This window comes from Saimiri boliviensis, chromosome 16, assembly GCF_048565385.1.
Source record: "Saimiri boliviensis isolate mSaiBol1 chromosome 16, mSaiBol1.pri, whole genome shotgun sequence".
NCBI classification, from domain to species: Eukaryota; Metazoa; Chordata; class Mammalia; order Primates; family Cebidae; genus Saimiri; species Saimiri boliviensis.
This window is the reverse complement of record NC_133464.1, coordinates 4954941-4978910: the sequence shown is the minus strand read 5'-3', so window position 1 is coordinate 4978910 and position 23970 is coordinate 4954941. Positions and strand designations below refer to the sequence as shown.

General features: G+C 38.7%; 1 protein-coding gene across 4 annotated transcripts in view; it reads left to right on the top strand.

The window, feature by feature from the left end:
- Positions 1-23970, top strand: part of MYO16 (myosin XVI) — a 695568-nt gene that overhangs the window by 538338 nt on the left and 133260 nt on the right. The window lies entirely within an intron of this gene.

Below are 23970 nucleotides of genomic sequence, written 5' to 3'. Positions count from 1 at the left end.
TCTTCTGCTCTTAAAATCTCCGTTCTAGCTGCTGTTGAGTGCAGGATACCGACGCTGACACTGTTGTAGCAAGGGTCTTCTGTTTTATTTTTTGCCATTGCTTTTATTGTTTATGTTTTTCTATCTCCAATAAGCAAAATTCTCTGGGAAACAATGAAATACACTGACAAAGCTTGCATAAAAAATAATTAAACTCTACTGAAGACGGTACCTTGGAAATCATTCTCATGTTCCTTTCAAAGTGTGGCTTTCCTCAGATTAAAGTTTTATAAAATGATTGCATATGATAGTTACTATTTATTATTTAAAAAAAGAATGTATATAAGTGATTATTTCCCCATTTATAGATGAACAAAATGTTATTTAGATCAGTGGTTGGCAAACGATACTCGTGGGCCAAATCCAGTCTACCACCTGTTTTTGTAAAAAAAAGTTTTATTGGAACATGGCTACAATCATTTTTTGCATTTTGTCTATAACCACGTTTGCACTGCAGTGGAGATAGACGATGTGCCACGGTGTAAAATATTTGTCAAATATTTGTTATCTGCCCTTTAGAACAGAAGATTGTTAACCTCTGTTTTCAATACGTTCAGGTGAAAAACACACTGTGCACCAGACAGGGCACGAATTACTCAGATAAACTCTAGTTATGTGGCCTCATCTTCCTGTCTGTATTAGCCCTTCTCCCATGGTTGCTTTATCTCAGCCATTTGCAAGAAGGACCTAAACTCACCCAAAAGCAACGTCATCCCCGCAGGCTATATATTTGTTTGTATATATTTTGTTTGATGAGAAACTTTACTCTGATTTTAAGTAAATTAGAATCCTCACTAATGGATCCATTTTAAATAGATCAGTTGTTGGAAATTAGCTTGAATTACAGAGATATGCTACTATGCATTGTTCCAGGCCACATCTTTAGTTGAGGTATGTTGTTGTGCTATGTACTCTAGCTTGATGAACATTCCAGTTTAGACAGGTAATGCGTATATAAACCATAGCCATTCAGTGCTTGGGATATTACAAAGTGTTGGTATATTACAAAGGATTGGAATATTACAAAGTGGTACAGAGCATAGTAAGGAGGTAATTTGGGATCAGAGATGGCTTTCAAAGATACTTGAAAGATATTGTCATCCTGGTGAAAATAATGAGACTATCTGTTTTTAAGCATGCAAAAAATAAAACAGGGGTGGGCAAAAAGGAAATCAGAAGACATTTGGTAATTCTATATAGAATAAAATGAGATCTTAAAATAATACTGATATAAACTAATATAAGTATTGCAAGTGTGAAATCTCACATTTATGTTTAAAAATTAACTGTATAAGTAGAGTATGAAAAAGTCTATTTGATAAACCATTCATCCAAAAAAAAAAAGAGATTTAAGACTTTTGTTGACTAGTTCAATGTGAGCCACTATTTTGAGGAAGCTGTGAGACAAAAACAAAATAAGCAAGCCAACAACTTAAATCACTACATTTGACATATTTAATTCAGAACAAAGGGAATAATATTTAAACGATGACTAAAATGCTGTGTTTAATTTTTATAACATTTGTTTTCCCAGAAGAAAGAAACCGCATTTATTTACTGTGCATTTTGGTAAATTTTATAAAGACACAAAATAAACAACATATGAGTTCAGCTTGAGTCTTCCATTTTAAAGGGGTGATAGAGTATCTTAGATAGAAGATAAGCAGAAAGAACCACATGGGGATGGATTTATTTAAATTGTAGAATATATATTTCAGATGGACAAGATTTTGTGTTTAAAATTTAAAAGGTGCTTGTAAAGGAGATAATAAACATATTGTCTCTTAATTTATAAGGAATAACTGCAAAGTTGAGCTTACATAGAAATAAGTAAAAGCTGGATAAAACACTCGTTTTGGACTGGATTCAGGGTAGCTATCACTGACTGTTGCGGGTTTTTGGTAAGGACAGCTCTTGACCTGTCTCTTTCTGATCCTTCGGTGGAAATCCCTTCATAGTCTTCAGAGATGCTGAGCCTGTCGAGAGCTGATATTTCTTACATTTTACAGTTTGTGTACTAAAGGTCAGCCCTCCCACCTTCTTAAGTATAGGTGGTCTTTGGTTCTAGTTCAAAATCTGTTCTTGGGTAAGTTTAAACCTTTCCCCAAATTCACCCTAGACTATCTGAATCAGAATCAACAGGGAGTGGGGACTGGGTTTGTAGCTCCAAAGATGATTCAATATGAAATAGAATGAAGAGTGTTCATCCTAGGGCTGAGGTCTCAGGAAGTGATCTGCTAGTAGCAGTGGCCTCGGAGGGTGGCAGGCCTTGAGGCATTACAGTTCTTTGTAGATTGTGGATATTAGACATTCATCGAGTGGATAGATTGTAAAAATGTTGTTGCATTCTGTAGGTTGCCTGTTCACTGTGATGGTAGTTACTTTTGCTGTGCAGAAACCCTTTAGTTTAATTAGATCCCATTTGTCAATTTTGGCTTTTGTTGCGATTGCTTTTGGTATTTTAGTCATGAAGTCCTCGCCTATGCCTATGTCCTGAATGGTATTGCCCAGGTTTTCTTCTAGGGTTTTTATGGTTTTAGGTTTTATGTTCAAGTCTTTAGTCCATCTTGAGTCAAAACCACAATGAGCTACCATCTCAAACTAGTTAAAATGGTCATCATTAAAAAGTCAGGAAGCAACAGGTACTGGCAAGTATTTGGAGAAATAGGAATGTGTTTATACTGTTGGTGGGAGTGTAAATTAGTTCAATCATTGTGGAACATAGTATGACAATTCCTCAAGGATCTAGAACCAGAAATACCATTTGACTCAACAATCCCATTACTGGGTATATACCCAAAGGTTTGTAACCCATTCTACTCTACAGACACATGCGCCTGCATGTTTATTGCAGCACCATTTACAGTAGCAAGGACTTGGAACCACCCAAATGCCCATCAATGATAGACTGGATAAAAAAAATTGTGGCACATATACACCATGGAATACTATGCAGCCATAAAAAAGAATGAGTTCAGGTCCTTTACAGGGACATGAATGAAGCTGGAAACCATAATTCTCAGCAAACTAACAGAGGAACAGAAAACCAAAAACCACATGTTCTCACTCATAAATGGGAGTTGAACAATGAGATCACTTGGACACAGGGAGCAGAATATCACACACTGGGGCCTGTCAGGGAGTGGGGGGTAAGAAGAGGGAGAGCATTAGGACAAATACGTAATGCTTGCTGGGCATAAAACCTAGCTGATGGGATGATAGGTGCAGCAAACCACCATGGCACCTGTGTACCTATGTGACAAACCTGCACATTCTGCACATGTATCTCAGAATTTAAGATTAAAGAAATAAAATGAATGTACTGTAATCCAGGCTTTATTGTTCCATTTATGGAGCATAGGGAGAGTAGACAGCATAATTCTTGAAGGCCTTAGGGTTTTTTGAATTACAAATGATAATTGGCTTCAACTTAAAAATGCTAGCTGTATTAACCCCTAACAAGAGAGTTAACTGGACGTTGAAACTTTGAAGGCAGGCATTGTCCTCTTTCTGGCTATGAAATTCCTAGATGGCATCTTTGTCCAGTGGAGGCTATTTCATCTACATTGAAAATCTGTTTTTTGCTGTAGCCACCTTTTCAGTTATTTTATCTAGCTGTTCTGGGCAACTTGCTGCAGCTTTACATCAGCATTTGCTGTTTCTCTTCACCTCTTCATGTTGTGAAGACAGCTTCTTTCCTCAAACCTCATGAATCAACCTCTGTTAGCTTCCAGCATTTTTCCTGCAATTTCCACACCTCTCTCAGCCTTCATAAAATTGAAGAAATCTCACATTTATGTTTAAAAATTAACCTTCATAAGGTTAATTTTCATAAAATTTAAGCCTTCATAAAATTGAAGAGTTAGGGCCTGTCTCTGGATTAGGCTGTGTCTTAAGGGAATATTGCGGCTGGTCTTATCTTCTATCCAGACCACTCAAACTTTCTCCATATCAGCAATAAGGCTGTTTGCCTTCTTATCATTCATGTGCCCACAAGAATAGCATTTTTTGTCTCCTTCAATAACATTTCTTGTGCATCCACGACTTGGCTGTTTGGTACGAGATCTAGTTTTTGGCCTGTCTTGGCTTTTGACTTGCTTTTTCTACTAAGCTTAATCATATCTAGCTTTTGATTGAAAGTGAGAGATATGCAACTGTTCTTTTTATGTAAATTCTTCATGACTATCGCAGGTTTACTAATTGGCCTAATTTTAATGCTGTGTCTCAGTGAATAAGGAGGTCCAAGAAGAGGGAGAGTGAGGTGAGGGAACAGTTGGGAGGTGGAACAGTGAAAACATGCAGGGCACTTACTGATTAAGTTTGTTTTCTTATGTCAGTGTGGTTCATGGCACCCCAAAACAATTATAATAGTAACAGAAATGATCACTGATCACAGGTCACCATAGCAGATTAATATTAATGAAAAAGATTTAAATATTACAAGGATTACCCAAATGCAAAACAGAGAAGTGAAATGTGAATATGTTGGGAAAACTATGCTTATTAAACTTGCTCAATGTCAGGTTGCAACCAACCAACCTTCAATTTGTGAAAAATGCAAACACTGCCAAGCATAGTAAAGTAAAGCACAACAAATCGAGGTGCACCTGTGCATGATGTGAAATGGGACTTACTCAGTGAATAACAGAAAAGTGCATTTAGTGTATTTTTTTTTTCTGTTTCTTCATTTTGTTAGAGTTCCTTAGATCCATGATATCAAAGATTCTTTACATTAAAGGGTCCCTCAGTGGTTGTCTAATGTAACCTTTGGTAGCTACATGACTATTTCTTTTCTTCTTCTTTTTATTATACTTTAAATTTTGGGGTACATGTGCAGAACATGCAGGTTTGTTACGTAGGTATACATGTACCATGGTGGTTTGCTGCATCCATCACTCTGTCATCTACATTAGGTATTTCTCCTAATGCTGTCCCTCCCCTACCCCCCTGTCCCCCGACAGGCCCCGGTGTGTTTGTTGACTGCATAAATATCTTATTTTAAGAAGTTTCTGTTCATATCATTCATCCACTTTTTGATGGAGTTGTTTTTTTCTTGTAAATTTGTTTAAGTTCTTTGTAGATTCTGGATATTAGCCCTTTGTCAGAAGGATAGGTTGCAAATATTTTTTCCCATTCTGTTGGCTGCTGGTTCACTCTAATGATAGTTTCTTTTTCTGTGCAGAAGCTCTTACATTTAATTGATCCCATTGGTCTATTTTGGCTTTTATTGCCATTGCTTTTTGTGTTTTAGTCATGAAGTTTTTGCCCATGCCTGTGTCCTAAATGATATTGCCTAGGTTTTCTTCTAGAGTTTTTATGTTATTAGGTCTTATGTTTAAATCTTTACTCCATCTGGAGTTAATTTTTGTATCAAGTGTAAGGAAGGGATCCAGTTTCAGCTTTCTGCATATGGCTAGCCAGCTTTCCCAACACCATTTATTAAATAGGGAATCCTTTCTCCATTGCTTGTTTTTGTCAGCCTTGTCAGAGATCAGATGGAACAGAACAAAGGCCTCAGAAATAATGCTACGTGACTATTTCTAATCATTATTCTAACAATCAGTTATCCAAATTGCTCTATTTCCCCAGAAAAGAGTGAAAAGTGTGTGTGGTGTATGTGATATCATATATTATAAAATTAGAAAATTATTTTTATCTTTGCTTTTGTATATTTCCAAGTCAGTTTTATGTCCACTATATTAGGATTACTTTTTCACTGAATTAGTAAATGCAATTAATACATGTTAAAAATTAAGTATAATTTTTATATGTATGCAATAGACTGTAACTTCTTCTACACAAGAATCATATCATATTCAACCACAATGCTTGTGCATTTTAGGTGTTTAACAAGTGTTTTCAAAATGAACTTGGCATTGGAAATTAAGTGGTTGTCATTTTAAAGTAGTATTTCTGCATAACAGAGACCATAGGCATACTTTGAAAAAGTATAGTGTGTAAAAAAGGATAGTGAGGATGGGAAATGATACTTTTAGGTAATTCTTTGCATTTCTTTCAGCATTTCCTTATTTAAAATGACATGTGATTTCTTTTTCTTATCTTTATCTGTAATGGCGTATCAGTGGAAATGGAATTATGAATTTTAGAGGAAATTTGCCCATATCTCTCTTACATTTAGGATGTCAGTCTGAAATAATATTACAAAAATATTGATTCATAGAGAGATTATTGGTTTCTATAGAAACTGAAGAATTTAAGTAAGATATAATCAACATACTGTTATATCAAGAAATAGCATACTCTAGTATTTCTTGAGTATTCAAAAAGCTCATCAAGTCTTTGAAATGCCGCCAGGCAGTGGAAACATCATTATATAAAACAAAGCCTGGAGGTGTAATTTAGTAGAAATTTTGGGTTGGTTGTTTGGTTACCAAAATTTCAGGTAACAGAATGTATTACTGCTATGCAAAATATATATTTCCTCTTTACCTTACATTGTCTTAACTGTCAGAGAATAAAAATCTGTCAAAACAAATGACTTCATTAAGTACACAAGAAATATGATTACCACAAAAATCTTGAACAAAATAAAATTGTCCAATTTTGCAGTTGGGAAGTAAGCAACCACTGATTTGAGCAGGATTGGTTATTTCTAAAATCTGACATGACAATAAATGTGAATAATGAACATTTCTTCGAATTTGTAGATGGATATGAGGTTGTAAATTTGCAACATAGTATCTTGGCTTTAATAACTGTCCATCATTCTGAGTCTTTCTCATTGAAACTGGAGCATTGCTTTAGTTGAGAGGATACTATTTTGATTAAATGTAGAAAAATATGCTTGTCAGCATTTGTTTTCTGTATATTCCTTGTGTAATACGGCTTCAGAGCGGGATGAAAAAGACTTAAGGACCCTGTCTCCAAAGGCAAGAGAATTCACAAGTTTGGAGACATGAAGAACAATAAAACAAGCAGCAGGAAAATTATTACGTGCAAATTATGGTACAGAATTGGATTGCCCACAGCTGTGGACTTGCTGTGCCCTCCTCTAAAAGCGTTCTGTGACTTTATTTGGATGTGGAGCCTCTAAGAAGGTAATTAAGGTTGAATGAGGTTATAAGAATGTGGCTGACACCTGACTTCAGCCTTCTCAGCCTCCAGAACTGTGAGAAATAGATTTCTGTTGTTTAAGCTGCTCAACCTATAGTATGTTGTGATAGTAGCCCACCCAAACTAAAACAGCCCTGTTTCTGTGTTTATTTGGTGTCAATAGGCAGAAAAGCTCTATACGTTGTGTTCAGAAGTTTTGGAACTAAGTTTATGTTACTAGATACTTGTGTTGATGGAAGGAAATATGGCTTGCCTGAACGTACCATGTGGTTTCTAAGACTTTGAGGCATCCATCATGTAAACCCCATTATCTTTTCCACCTTCTTTCCTTTATTGCTCTTCAGAGTTCACTCAGGTATCTTCTCCTTTGGAAGTCATTTTATAAAATCCCAGATAAGTTGGTGTCCCTAAGATTCCAAATGTATTGTATAATATAATTATCACTTGCCTATTAGATCATGCTGGAAATATCCATGCATGTGCTCATCTCAACCACTAGACCAGAGGTTAGAGAATGACAGCCCAAGAGCCAAATCTGGCCTGCCATCTGCTTTCATGTGGCCTGAGAGCTAAGAATATTCTTTTACATTTTTAAATGGTTACATTTAAATGGTTATATAAGTACCTATATAATATCCTCAGTTTTGCCTCTTAGCGTGCAAAGCCTAGAATATTTACTCTCTGGCCCTTTACAGGAAAAGTTTGCTTATCTCTGCCTTAAACCATAAGAGGCATTTGCCTGGCCTCCAGCAAGATGCTGGTCACTCTTCCTACCTCTGGACCCAAACTTTTTGTAACTAAAGGAAAAAATCTGCTCTCCTCAGTAGATCTCAATAATGTTCTCTAACGTCAGTCTCATTCTTCAGTTTATGAGATCTTTTACTGATGGCACTGTCAAAGCCAACTTCCACCAGTCTGTTCTGTAGAACAACAACAAAAAAATCCTAAATCAGTGGCTTGCAACAGCAAATGCTTCTTTCTTTCTTGCATTCCATTTGAGTGTGGTTTAGAAGTACCATACCTAAGCTCAAACCAGCTCTAATGTTTGTTGTTTTGATTCTTGTTTTGGTTTTTAATGAGATTCAGGTTTAAAAACTAGCCCAGATCTGGGATATGCTCTTCCTGAGTCATAAGGAGAGGCTACTGAGGCATGGCCTGTGTCACTGCCATCTATCTCATTGGTTAAAAGCAGTCACTTGGCCAAGACCAACATCAATAGAGTGGAGAGGTGCCCTCCTCATAGGGAGGTGCTGCAAAACATGTAACGAAGGGTTGGAAATGCATCAGCTTCTGGATGAGTTATCTGTTATCGTATATTAGATCATCCCAAAACTCAGTGGCATAAAACAGCCATTTAGTTTTTCTCCCAATGCGGTGAGCTCACTGGGATTAATGGGGCAAGCTTGCTTGAGGTGTCTTCTCCAGTTGCAGCCATGTGGCTGAAGAGGTGGGTGTTAGCTAAGGCCTGGCTGGGCTGGGGGATGCACAGGATGGTCCCTTCACTCCTATGCCCAGTGCGTCTCTTCCTCCAGGTGGCTCTCTCTCTAGCAGAATGGCCCAGACTTCTTACCCACTGGGTCAGGTTTCCATGAACAAGGAAAAAAGCTTTCACCCTTCCTAAAAGCTAGGCCTGGACTTGGCACAGCGTCACCCTCCCTGTATTTTATTTGTCACAGCACTTACAAACCAACCCAGACATGTTCCACGGGAAGCATCCACGGGTAGCACCAATTTGAAACAGCCTACCATCTTTTAAAAGGCAGAACATACAAGTGATAGGAAACCGTAAAACGCCACGCCGATACACGTGAATTATTATTTTCATCCCTCCCCAACATGTGCATGTAAGTTTCAAGTGTTGAATAATATAAAACCAAGTTTTTTTTTTTTTTTTTTTTTCAAAATTATAGATTTGAGAGAAAGGGCTATAGGAGGCCACACTGAAACAAAACAAAACAAAACAAAACAAAACAAAACAAAACAAAACAAAACAAAACAGCTTTGAAAATGTCCTACAGGAGACATTTTATAGGGTCTCAGCCACCTTTCTGGGTACTGTCTTTATCCCCCTGTATGCTTGTAGCATTCTCATTCATACTTTTTTTCCCAGTGAACCTCAAGGGCTGTGCCAGAATGTGGTTCTATGGCTCTCTCTCAAGGTGTCACTCCTGTCCATCTTCATCCCAGCTTACCAGGAACATCCTTCGGAGTCTAACTCCAGACCCAGGGTGGCAAGCTTACATGGATCATGTCTGTCATTCATTTAAGGGATTATTTATGGTTGGCAAGGAAGAATAGGGTAACTAAATGGAGAAGTTTCCAGTTTAATGAGGAAAACTTACTTGGAAAAGACAGAAGGACTTGTCAATAAAAGCACCAGAGGGTTGGCTATTATGCTTGGCACGGTGAGGGACCGTGAGCTGTGTTTTTAGATTGTAACTGGATGAAATCCCTCTCAGAAATAGCCCGAACCATTTAGCTTGCCTAAATGACACAGTTGTTGCTGAAAGGCCTCACTGTGAAAGGACACAGCCATGATGTTAAATTGGGTGTGCGGAGAGGGATGAAAGAGAACACACTTTCGTCTATTGGATTGAAACTACCAGACAGTGGCTATCCAATGAGGCAGACCCTCGCCAGAGAAACAGCCTGTGCTGGAGTCTTTTAAAAGTCTGCCTTGTTAAAAGTTGGAGATGCCAACTTCTGTCAATGCATCTTTTAGAAAAATTTGAATTCATAAGGTCAGGAGAGATTAAATGTTCTTAACAGCTTTAATTGGCAAAGGATAAACTTTCTCCAAGGTAATTTTGCCAAATCTAACCATTTTCTTTCGGCTGAAACTGTTCTTGAGTGTTAAGTTAAGTGCTACTTGTTTAAGGTTTAATGAAGTTGGAGAGGAAAGGAGACCTGTAACTTTTCAATGAAATGTAAAAGGTGACAGAGGAACTTAAACAACAGCTTCCAGAAGTCATTTTAGCTTAAACATACTTTTTTTTTTTCCAAGACAGAATCTCACTCTGACACCCAGGTTGGAGTGCAGTGGCATGATCTTGGCACACTACAACCTCTCCTTCCCAGGTTCAAACAATTCTCCTGCCTCAGCCTCCCGAGTAGCTGGGATTACAGACGCATGCCACTACAGCCTCACTAGTTTTTTGCTCTCTTTTGTTTTGTTCTTTTTGTATTTTTAGTAGAGTTGGGGTTTCTCTATGTTGGCCAGGCTGGTCTCGAACTCTTGCCCTTATGATCCACCTGCCTTGGTCTCCCAAAGTCCTGGGATTACAGGCATGAGCCACCACGCCCTGCCAGCTTGCATGTATCTTACTGATAATTTGTTATACTGCTCAGTGCCTTATGGATCCTAAATTTCCCCATATTCTACTTCAAGGATCTGCACGCTTTTCATATAAAGGACCAAATGGTAAGTATTGTGTACTTTATGGCCATGCGGTCTCTGATCCAGCTGCTCAGCTGGCCCTCTCCAGCAGAAAGCAGCACTCAACCGTGTTTAAACAAATGGGTCAAGTGGTGTTCGAGTAAACTGGCAAAAACTGGAAGTGGCTGGTTTTGACTCAAGGGCAACTCAACCTTGATCTATTCCCACTCATCTTCTTTCTAATTTCGTTGGGGAAAATTTTTTAGAAAAAGCGATATTACGCAAGGTGACTTTACTGTTTTGTTTCGTAATCTGGCTCAGATTCTAATTTCTGCTCTACCAAGTGGTGATCCCCCATAACAGCATCCACTCATTCCTTCATCATGTATTTCTTCATTCCTTATTTACTCACTCTTATTTCATATAAGCAGTTTACTAAATCAGAATGTCAGTGTAACTTAGGAATCCACGTCAGTACACACAGTCGTCATCATGGGGCACTGCTGTGTACCTGCTGGGAGTCACGGGCCACACTTCACAGTATGCTCACTATCCTTCCCTAATCATGACCTTTTAGGGTAGCTACTCTCATCATGTGCACACTTGTTACTGTGTAATTAATAATTGCCTTAGCTTTGATTTAATGTTATTCCAAATAACACGTATCAGTATTTACCAGGCACTGGGCGCTGCACTAAGCACTTCACAAGCATCTTCTCATTTAATCCTCATAGCACGCCCATGAAGTTGATTATTGCCAGCATTTCTATTTTATAGTTGAGAGAGCTGCAGTTCCCAGGAGGTGGGTCCAAAGTCTCACACCTCATCCCTGAGGGTGCCTGTAACCACCACAGGACACGAGGTTTGTACTGATACTGGTCCTGTCCCAAAGTAGTTGTTCTTTCCACTCCTTACACAATGACGTGCTGTTTCTGAGGCTTGGCTGTCATTATCATCCACCCTCAACTGCACTGGCATGCCAGAACCCCACTGTGACATCAGGTGAAAAGAAGGCCTTGGAGATTTCTAAAATTCAGCCATGGACCTTACTCTCTGGATTGCCTTTGGTCTAATTCCTGAAAAACAATCCAGTTAATTTTGTAGAGTTTCCTGGACGGCAGCAGCCAGGGCCGTGTTTCTCACCAGCCATCCCACAAAATCATTCATGGCGTAAGGCAGCTGGGTGATGAAATGAGGCTGAGTCAGTCACAGCCTTTGAAAAATCAGCTCAAAGAACAATAAGAAAAGCAATGTTTACAAATGAAGGATTGTACATTTTTGCTTAAAACAAGGTGAAAATGAAAATAAAAAGTCTTTAATACCTTCCTAACAATAGCCTAACAAACAACCTCAGAAAAAAATATGCAAAGCTGACCAGCCCAAATGATTTAAAGTGAATGTATAATTCCACTGAGCAAACATTCAATACCAAACAAATGAAATGAAGGTGATTATTCCAGGAAAATAAACAGATCTATTTGCAACCTGAACTTAATATTTTGATAATTACAGTGTACTTTTAATGCAATTGTGAGGTCCATTAAAAAATTCAGTCCCAGAATTCTGAGTATTTTTATTAAAAATGCAATGTCAGATTTCTGAATCTTGGAGCTTGGAGAAGCAGAGAGAACATGTTTCTTTGCAAGCAGTTTGTTCACAAGCAGCTGAGAATGCTCTGTGTTTTCTTCCCAAGTTTAACAATTAGACAAGTCCGTCACTTCACCTTCCTTTAGGAAGTGGGAAAGTTTAGAGTGGCCCAGTGTGTCACTCTACCTCCATCTGTAAGGAAACATCAGACCAGAGTGTCTAGCGTTCTGCCATGTTTTGCTTTCTGGAACTACTGGTCTCAACCAATAAGCTTATAATAATAGGCATGACCATATCCCTGGAGGGATATTCAGTCTTTAAGAAGATTCTTTCTCTCATCTTCAGGAGCACACTACTGCTTCATTGTGTATCATTCTGGGACCACTGATAAGCAATATAAAATTTTTTTTTCGGGTTTTGTTGCCTAGGCTGGAATGTGGTGGCAGGATTTCATCTCACTGCCTCTGCCTCTCAGGTTCAAGTGATTCACTTGCCTCAGCCTCCCGAGTATCTGGGATTATAAGCAGGCACCACCATGCCCAGCTAATTTTGTATTTTTAGTAGGGATGGGGTTTTGCCATGTTGGTCAGGCTGGTGTCAAAGTCCTGACCTCAGGTAATTCTCCCGCCTTCACCTCCTGAAGTGCTGAGATTTCAGGCATGAGCCACCGTGCCCGGCCCAGTGATGTAAATTTTGTACCCAAAGATACTGAAATGGGTCAACAGTCAACAATGTATTTCTTTATTCGTCTCCAAGCCACTCTACATTGAGGGCCATAAATTTCTTCTATTTCCCATCCCAAACCTTGGCCTGACACATTGTCCAATGTAGTTCATCAGGGATCCTGTAACCAGAATAAATGAAAATGTTAAAATAAAACAAAAGAGCAGTTCTAATAATAAAATCCCAATAGCCTAGATATCCTCCATATTTGACTGTAAGTCAGCTTCCGTTATTAAGTTCCCAGTGAGAAATGAAAGTTCAAAGATTAATATACTTTATAAATTAAAGTCCAGAAATATTCAATTCCAGAGGAACTGAAATCCCAAATCTGATTATCTTGCCTCTCTGAGTTAAATGTCCAAAATTGCGTATGTATAAGTTAAATTATTGTCCCCAAATCATCCTTTCCAAACTGTCCTTTCCCAAGGCTGGGAAAGGATCCTTTCCCAATCAGTGTCTGTTAGCCTGCTTGGGCTATCAGATCAAAATAACAGACTAGGTAGCTTAAAGAACATTTATTTTCTCACAGTCTGGAGGATAAAAGTCTGAGATCAAGGTACCAGTAGGCAGGCTGGCGTCTGGTGCATGCTTGGCCCTCGGTTTGCAGAGGTCCACCTTCTCACTGTAGGCACATATGATCTCATGGCCTTTCTTTGGTACTTGCATTGCCATGGGAAGCCAAGAAGGAGTACTAGCTCTCTCTTGTCTCTTCTTATAAGGATGCTAATCCTATTGGATCAGGGCCCCACCCTTATAACCTAATTTAGCCTTGATTACCTCTCAAGTGATTTATCTTCAAATCCAGTGACATTGGGAATTTGAGGACTTCAACATTTGAACTTTAAGAGATCACAATCAGTCCATAACACTCATCTCAATAGATGTCACTAATTCAGAGCCTCACTTGTGTTAATTCAGTGCCAAATCTCTCATGATTTTTACGTTGAGAGTCCAGTGAGTAAATAGTAGGCACAACTATTAGGGTACTAATCTCACACACAATTAATTTATAAATCTTTCTCTAGCCTTCAGAGCAGCATATTGCCAGCAGAATTATTCTAGAATCTAATACTGCACATGGCTAAAGACAATGGTGATTTTATAGTGTATGGACCAAACCAAGACACGTTTTATAGTAAAACAAGGCACTATTAATATTTTTCCCAGGAATACAGTTACTAAACTGGGACTGTCCTGACGAAGCAGGACATACGGTCATCCTCTCTTTATACTGCTCCATCTTCCCATAAGACTCATTGCATTGCGCCAGGATTCTGTCTTCTGTAATTCCAAATAGATTCTAAGCTCTGCTAAGGAAGGTCTCCACTCTATGCCTGCCACCTGGTACCTAGTGGGTAACCAACAGACATTTGTCAAATGGACTAACACATAACATGATTGATGTTCTAGTTTTCTGTATAGTTTTATAGTTGAGCTCTAAATTTTGTGTCTTAGGTGAGTGTTTATTAATATCCCATCCAAGACATGTTAGTAGGCCAAAATAGTTGTTATTATCTTACCAGCTTAAAATGTTTGATTTAACTGTCTGTAAATGTTTCCATTTTAGGTAGCCATTTAAATTTTAGAATGAGATAATCATCCGGGTTTCGATATTAGTACAGGTTAATAATAATCTTCCTCCCCAAAAAAAGCACCCTGAGTCATTTTCTGAAATATCTACCCATGTAATAACTATGAAACAAAGCATAGATTAGTAATTCTATTTTACATTTTTTAAAGGCTATATTTGATTTTTCTTTCTTAGGCCTTTGAAATGCTTTGTTAACTGAGCACATTCCTTCTAATATTCCCAAGGTGAAAGATCAATTTATACAGCAGAAATATGTTTAGGGATAAAAATATCAGATCACAATAGACACTGTATTGGTGATCTCATGTTTAGGTGAGAAGCTATTTTTAACTAAGAAAAATTCGGAGCTGACTCACTTTACAGAATTTCCACAGAACACTCATGGAATGCTCTACCACCAACTGTATCACTGTCAGACCCTAGCACTTCAACTTGAAAACTTAGTTTTGTGGCAATTTAAGTACTAAACACTTATATAACAAAAAGATGTTCACTTTTAGTGAAATCTAATTCTGGACTACAAATAGCTTGTTTTATTGTCTAGAAATCCGCATATTTTTAAAAACACGTCATTTGCTAAAGAATGGAAAGGATGATGACAACATATTTTAGACTTTTTCAATAGTATTCTTAGAAATATCTTCCCATTTATGACAAAAACATATATTTATAAGTTCTCAACTACTATTTCTACAATTATCAAACTTGGACAACTTTATGTTAGAAAGAAACTTTTTTTATATATATTCAAAACAATGAAGGCTGGGCATGGTGGCTCACGCTTATAGTCCTAGCACTTTGGGAGGCCAAGGCAGGTGGATTATGAGGTCAGGAGATCGAGCCCATCCTGGCCAACATGGTGAAACTCCGTCTCTACTAAAATTACAAAAATTAGCTGGACGTGGTGGAGGACACCTGTAGTTCCAGCTATTCGGGAGGCTGAGGCAGGAGAATCACTTGAACCGGGAGGCAGAGGTTGCAGTGAGCTCAGATCATGCCACTGCACTCCAGCTCGGTGGCAGAGCGAGACTCTGTCTCAAAAGAAAAGAGAAGAAATTTGCAGAAAGATGAATCCTATTACAAAGTCTCCTGAAAATGAGCAGTGCATGTAGTGAGGGAATCAGTAGGAAAATACTTTAATAGGAAATATGTGAGCTACCTCAATTACTGATGAATGAGGAGAGATGGGGCAGTGTGCCCTTTCCAGCTCTGATCATTATGACACCAAAAATCAGAGTCCCATTCACAAATCAGAATACAAATGTGGCATGCATCAAAATTATGTGCTCTGTTTTGAAGGAACTTCTATTAAGTGTCTACAAGGCTAAGAGATAGAAGAAACCATTTATACACTAGATTTAGTAAATCAGTGATTATTTAACAATAGAGTAAAACATGAAATTTAAGCCTACACAGTTTTTAAAAAAATTAGTGATGACCTACTCATCATTTAAAGATTGACTTTCATAGAATTACTAGGAAGAGACTTTTCAAGAGGAATTGTTACAGGGACTAGTAAAATATCTATCGGTCCTGTTCTAGCGAAAGATATATTTGAGGTGAATGTACACTCAGCTAATCCATCTCTATACCCAACACCCCCCCCCCAGCTAAGACCAATGTGAATGCCATAATCACCTTCTCACACTTGAATGAAAACCTTCAGCACTTAATTACGTATTTTATAGTTGGCTTTAGTTCTTTATTGTACTATGATTTCAGTGCCAATAAAGCATACACATTCAGATAATAGGAAATGTATTTCCTCAACATGCAGCCCAGTGCACTGCACAGATTTTGATTGAAGGCTCATCTCCAAGCAGCTTCTGTGCTCTAGCTGTGTTTCTTGTTTTTGAGGCTCATCAGCATCACAATCCAGGTTAGGTCCTCTTGGTAAATCTCTCATGGTACATGTTCACTTTCAATTTTTACAATTCATGTTATAAAGTACCTTGGAAATGCCATGAGAACAGTGTCTTTTCCCATTCCAGCTCTTTGTCATTGGAATAGAAAATATTTGGAATAAATATTTGCTCTTCCCACTATCCCATAATACACTCTCAAAATCTCATTGAGATGCAAGCTGAGTGATAGTTACAAGCATTTCATTTTGCAGTGTGTCTCCTCACCTTTCCCTGGGCCTGGTACAAGGTTACTGCCTCGTTAATTACATTTTGCTCTTGAAATAATTAATACAGATTTCAAATTGTAATTGGAAGTTTTCCAGGGAATCCTCTTTCTTCTTGTGTCACAGCTAGTGGTTATAAAATCTGTCACATTACACACACACACACACACACACGCACGACACACACACTCACAGCCCAAGCATTCTTCAGACTAAATTCTTTAAGTCAGTGCCTCTCCACCACGGCTGCTCAATAGATGTACCAGGGCATTTTGCAACCAGGATGGCTGAGTCAGGCCTGTACAGTAGGTAAGGTTGTGATAAGACATAGAATATTCAGATAAACAGCAAATGTCGACGACTAACAAAAACAGGATTATGTCTTAAGGACGCCATGACGTTTCCTGGGTGAGAATTTTAAGCCTTCCTCTTCCCTTTGTCTTCTGTTTCCTCCCATTCTTTACCCTCATCTTCTTTTCTTTCTTCCTTCAGCAAATATTTATGGATCATCTGCTATGTACAAGGAATTCTTAACTACCACAGCTAATTGAGTTCCCTTGCAATTCGTATAGACCACATTAGGATATTCAAATTTCTTATTTTTATAAGATACACTTGCATTTTCTATTTGATTTATATTAACGATTGTTAAATATTGAGTATAGAGTGAAATTATGGAATATCTTTTTTTTTTTTTTGAGATGGCATCTTGACCTGTCACCCAGGCTGGAGTGCAATGGCACAGTCTTGGCTCCCTGCAATCTCCTCCTCCTAGGTTCAAGAGATTCTCCTGCCTCAGCCTCCCGAGTAGCTGGGATTACAGGTGTGCACTACCATACCTGGCTAATATTTTTTGTGTCTTTTTAGTAAAGACAGGGTTTCACCATGTTGGCCAGGTTGCTCTCAAACTGCTGATCATATCATCCACCCACCTTGGCCTTCCAAAGTGCTGGGATTATAGGCATAAGCCACTTTGGCCATCCTATGGAGAATTTTATGTTGGTGATCTGCATTCAAATTATTCAAAAGCATTAAGAAAAAATAAATTCTTCCATTCAGTGTACATTTTCATCTTTGTCCCGTTATTTTGAAATAAGGGGTGTCAGCCAAGGTGCGGTGGCTCATGCTTGTAATCTCAGCACTTTAGGAAGCTGAGGCAGGTGGATAACCTGAGGTCAGGAGTTTGAGACCATCCTGGCCATTAAGGTGAAACCCCATCTCTCCTAAAAATACAAAAATTAGCTGAGCATAGTGGCAGGCACCTGTAATCTCAGCTATTTGGGAGGCTGAGGCAGGAGAAACACTTGAACCTGGGAGGCGGAGGTTGCAGTGAGCTGAGATCACCCCACTGCATTGGAGCCTGGAAGATGAAATAAGACTCTGTATCCAAAAAAAAATAAAATAGAAGAAGAGAAATAAGGGGTGTCAAAGCCTAAAACACATACAGAGATACATGCTTTAACCAACAGACAGATACATGCTGATGTAGAAATAGGATGGTGATTTGGTATGTGAATTAATTATTAGGCCACTAACTGCCTGTGCTATATATTATGATCGAATTTTTCTGAAAATGTTACACACACATTGACCAAATAACAGATGCTTTTCTGCCCTTCAGCATATCCTAGTGAGACTAATCCTTGCAAGTTAAATATATTCATAACTGTACATCCAAAATGTAGCATTTATTCAATACTAGTGACTAATATTGAATAGTTTTGCTGTTGGCCAGACACCGTGAAAGCGTGCATATGTAAGCTTATTTGCCTAGCAGTTCGGTCAGCTAACTTGTGATTCCCATCAGGATCTCAAGCTCAGTTCACCTGAGTCCGTTTGTCCATTTTTTTTTTTTTTTTTTGCTTTTTCCCACCACTGGAAGATACTCCTTGAGTGTTTACTTTTGTGCAAACTATACATCAGAAGTAGAAAGCATTTTGGTTTTGATGGTAGTCATCCAGGACAGATTTTTAAAGTTTCTCTGAATTATTTTTATGAATGTACATTTAATTTATTTATTTTTAACAATTTTAACAGCTTTATCATGAGTCCACTCTGTAATCAAGATGGTAACACCCATCACCCCCAGAAATGCTTCAGGTCCTTTTATAGTTTCACCTTCTTACCTGTTATTACTTTCTCATCCCCAGACAAGCATTGAAATGCTTTTGCTTTCTGTATTAGTTCATTTTCACACTGCTGTAAAGAACTACCTGAGACTGGATAATCTGAAGAAGGTAGCTTTAATTGACTCACAGTCCCACGTGGCCTGGGAGGACTCAAGAGAAAATTGCAATCAGGGCAGAAGGCAAAGGGGAAGCAGGCATATCTTACAAGGTGGCTGGAGGCAGACAGTGAGCGGGGAACAGCCGCACTTAAACTATTAGATCTCATGAGAACTCATTATCATTAGAACCGCATGGGGGAGCCACCCCATGATCCAATCACTTTCTACCAGGTCTTCTCCCAACATGTAGGGATTACAATTCAACATGAGATGTGGGTGGGGACATAGAGCCAAACCCTATCACCTCCTATAAATTAACTTCGTTTTCTATGTTTTAAATAAATGGCACTGTGAATTGTATACTCTTGCATCTGATTTCCTTCACTCAGCATCATAACTTTGGCATTCATCTATGTTGTTATAGTCCATTCTTTTTTATTACTGAGTAGTCTTTATTTTGTATATTTACACACCCCATTGGTAGATATTTGGGTTTTGGGTTATTACCAATACAGCTTCTATGAACAGTGGTGTATGACTCTTTGTATAGATATGTTCTTACTTTTTGAAGAAATGGGAAAATTATAGGAGTGGAATGGCTGAGGGTTGTGGTTATTATATGGTTAACATTATTTAAAACTGCCAAACTGTTTTCCAACTTGATTGTTCCATTTTGTCTTTCCATCTACTCACCAACACATGATTTGATCAATCTTTTACATTTTTGGCATTAAAATGAATTTATGCCAGCATCTCCTTGTGATTTTACTTTGCATTTCTCAAATTACTAATGTTAATCATTTTTTTTTTTTTGAGATTGTGTCTCACTCTGTCACCCAGACTGGAGTACAATGGCATGGTCTCGGCTCACTGCAACCTCTGCTTCCTGGGTTCAAGGGATTCTCCCGCCTCAGCCTCCAAAGTAGCTGAGACTACAGGCCTGTGCCACCTCACCTGGCTAATTTTTGTATTTTTAGTAAAGACGGAGTCTCACCGGTTGGTCAGGCTGGTCTCAAACTCCTGATCTCGTGATCCACCTTCTTCAACCTCCCAACGTGCTGGGATTACAAGTGTGAGCCACTACTCCCGGCCTGAGCATCTTTTTATGGGTTTATTTGCCATCCATACATCTTCTTTGGTGAACTTTCTGTTCAAGTATTTTGGATAAACAGCATCATGATGATTGCTTTTTTGAGTTCTTTATATGTTCTGAAGACACACATGTATTAGATATTCAGTTGGTAAACATTTTTTTGCCAAGGCGATGTTCTGTCTTCTACCTTGTAGAAAAGACTGTGCAGAATTGGTATTAGTTTTTTCTTAACTATTTGCTAGACTTTGCCAGAGAAAGCACTCAGGTATGACAATGTCTTATCTGAAAGGATTTTGAACATGAACTTAATATCTTTAGTGATCTATTTGCAGTGTGTAGTTTCTGAGGAATTGGTCCATTTCATCTAAGTCGTAAATGTGACTGGGTCCCAGTACTCCTTATTATCCTTTCAATGTCTGCAGGGTCTCCAATGATATTGTCTTCTATGTTCTCTGTCATTTTTCCTTTGCCAGTCTTGGTAGAGTTGTATTATGTTATTTATTCAAAGAAAAAGGTTTTGATGTATTTTCTTTGTTTTTGTTTTCTGTTCAAACAATTATTCAAATCAATTTCATTAATTTCAGCTCTTATCTTGATGATTTCCTTTCTTCTTCTCCTTAGGTTTATTTAGTTCTTCTTTTTCCTAGTCTAAAAGTCGAAGCTTAGATTGGTGATATGGAACCTTTCTTCTAATATAAACATTTAGTAGAAACGTCCCTATATTTGTTGAAATATATTTGTTGATATATAGGGACGTTTACACTAAATGTTTATATTAGAAGAAAGCTTCCATGTCACCAATGTTGTGTTTGTCATGGCCTGGAATCCAGGCAGTTTTGAACCCCAAAGTGGGCGTTAATGCAAACAGAAACAGCTCCAGGAGAAGCCTGTGCTTCAGGCTTAAGGGGCAGGACATGAAACACCTGATGCTCCCATTGTGTGGGAATACCATTTCTTATTTCCCATGTCTCCCATGCACCATCTCAAGACATCCCGTAGCAGAGCGCCCAGAGACACCCAGGACTCCGCAAGAGTGGGACCTTCCTTTTCCATCAGCGGAGAAGTGGTTCTGAGAGAGTGGAGTGAACCTCTGGGGCTGTTTTCCTCTTCAGTCAGCCTGCAGCATGGCCCCCGATGTACATGCATTCAGGATGAGTGCACAGCAGAGACGGCAAATGAAGCCCAGACTTCAGGCTGGAGTACAGGAAAGTGGAGAATCTAAGAGTAAGATTGGGAAGGAGGAGAAGTTGTGGAAAGTGACTCTCTCCATATAAATGTTAACAAATTCATAGGCTCACCTCCAAGCTGCGGTGCCTAGATCTTATATCATACCTACATTCTTTTTAGCTTTATTTATTTGTATAGACTTTTTTTTTTCAGAGACGAAGTCTCTGTTGTCTAGGCTGAAGTGCAGTAATGCGATCTCTGCTCACTGCAACCTCCACCACCTGGGTTCAGGTGAGTCGCCTGCCTCAGCCTCCCAAGTAGCTGGGATTACAGGTATGTGCCACCACACCCAGGTAATTTTCTATTTTTTAGTACAGGAGAGGTTTCTCCATGTTGGTAAGGCTGGTCTCGAACTCCCCACCTCAAATGACCCACCTGCCTTAGCCTCCCAAAGTGCTGGGATTACAGGTGCGAGCCACCACGCTCAGCCCTGTATAGACATTTTTAGAGCAATTGCAGGACATAACAGGACTGAGCTGAAGGTACAGAGATTTCTTGTAGACCTTCCCCATCCCTCACACCGACAGCCTCCCCTGCTATCAAAAGTTACCTACCAGAGGGTTATCTTTACTATAATTGATGAATTTGCATTGACACATTATTATCACACAGAATCTCTGGTTTGCATGAGCATTTACTCTTGATGCTATACATTCTTATGTCACTTGTGGAAGGCATTTTGATGAGAAAGGCATTTTAGGTCAACATAGTTTTCTTTTAGTTCTTTTAAGATTTTATTCTTCTGTCTTACACTTTTTCCAAGAAGGAAGCTGCTGTCCATCTTCACTTTGTTCTTCCATACACAGTATACCTTTTTTTTTCCATGTGCTTTTAAGGTTTTCTGTATGTTACTGTGTTTGAGTAAGCACTTTGATATAGTTCCTTCATGTTTCTTATACCTGAGTTTCATCAGACTTCTTGGATTTTTGAGTTTGCAGCTTTTATAAAATTTGGAAAATTTTTCAGATATTTTTTCTATTCTCTTTTCTGTTGTTTCTCCTTTAGAAATTACACTTTTATGCGTGTTAGGTATTTGACATTCCCCCACGTATCTCCCATGCTCTGTTTATGTTTCTTGGTCTTTTTTCTCTGTGTTCATTTGGGATTGTTTCCATTGCCATTTCTTCCGTTCCACTAATCCTTTCTTCTGCAGTGTCTAATCTTCCGTTCATCCAATTTGATGCATTTTTTTTGGTTTCAGTTATTGTAACTTTTGTTTCTAGAAGTTTAATTTGGATCCCTTAAAATTCTGCATGTGTTTAGCCTGGGTGTGGTGACTACACCTGTAATCCTAGCACTTTGGAAGGCCAGGGCAGGTAGATTCCCTGAACTGAGTTTGAGACCAGCCTGGGCAACATGGCAAAAACCCATCTCTACTGAAAATATAACAACAACAACCACAACAAAAATTGGCTAGGCATGGTGGTGCACACCTGTAGTCCCAGCTGTTCAGGAGGCTGAGGCACGAAAATTGCTTGAACCCAGGAGGTGGAAGTTGCAGTGAGCCGAGATCTCACACCACTGCACTCCAGTCTGGGCAACAGAGCAAGACTGTGTCTCAAAAAAAAAAAAAAAATCTACATGTCTTTAACATATTTAATTTTTCTTCTAGCATCTATTAGTATATGAATTCTATTATCTATGTAATTTCTGGGTCCATATTAATTGATTAATTTTTCTCTTTATTATAGATTCTATATTTCCATGTCTTTGCATGCCTGGTAATTCTTGAATAGTATAGAGTTTTATTTTGTCAAGTGACATACATTTTTATACTTCTGCTAATATCCTAGAGTTTGATTTGGGGTACAAGTAAATCACCTGGAAGCAGTTTCTTGTTTGGGAGTTGTACTTTTCAGTTTTGTCATGTGGAGTCAGAGCAGCATTTAATCAAGGCCTAATTATTTCTTACTACTGAGGCAAAACAATCAGGTTGTCTATCCAGTGCCCATGAGTTATGGATTTTTTCACACTGGCAGATGGGAGCAGCCCTTCTTCCTTCTGTCCCTGCCCTAAGGATGGTTATCTCTGCTCCACTCTAGTGGTCCTTTTCTGGGACTTGGGTCTGTTCACATGCCTGTGCTGATCTGTGTTCTGCTCATGACTTGAGAGGGAGGCTCTGAAGATCTTGGAAATTCCTGTCTGGGCAGCTGTCTCCTTGGTGATTTTCCACCCTAGAACTCTAAGGGTCTTGGTATCTTTCCTCTCTCATCTCTTCCACTTAGATTTCCAGATTTCACTTTGGTTCCCCTCTCTGTGTCATAGCCCAGAAACTTCCATGAAGTCAGATGGGGCAGAGTTAGGGATTAATTCATTTGTTTTCTGTCTCTCAGGGGTCACTGACTTCATTGGTGTCATATAACCTGGGAGCCATTGCTTCCTGTTTACTGTCCAGTTTTCAGGTGTCTCAGGAGGGAGTGCAAATCGGTGACTATTGCTCCATCTTGGTTGAACGAAGAAATCTGGGATTTATTTATTTTCTATATGAGTTCCCTGCCATATAGGTTTTTTTTTAAACTATTACATTACTCCTGGAATACTATGTAGCCATAAAAAAGAATGAAATGGCATCTGGAGGTCATTATCCTAAGCGAATTAACACAGGAATAGAAAACCAAATACCATGTGTTCTCACTTATAGGTGGAAGCTAAACATTGAGCACACATGGACATAAACATGGGAACAACAAACACCACAGACTAGAGAGGGGGCATGGGTGGAAAAATGACCTATCATGCACTATGCTCACTACTTGGGTGACAGGGTCCATACTTCAAACCTCAGCATCACACAGTATATACATGTCACAAACCTGCACATGTATGTACCCTTTGTATCTAAAATAAAAGTTAAAGTAAAATTGAATAAAATAAATTGCTCATGGGGTATCTTGTGAGCGTCTAC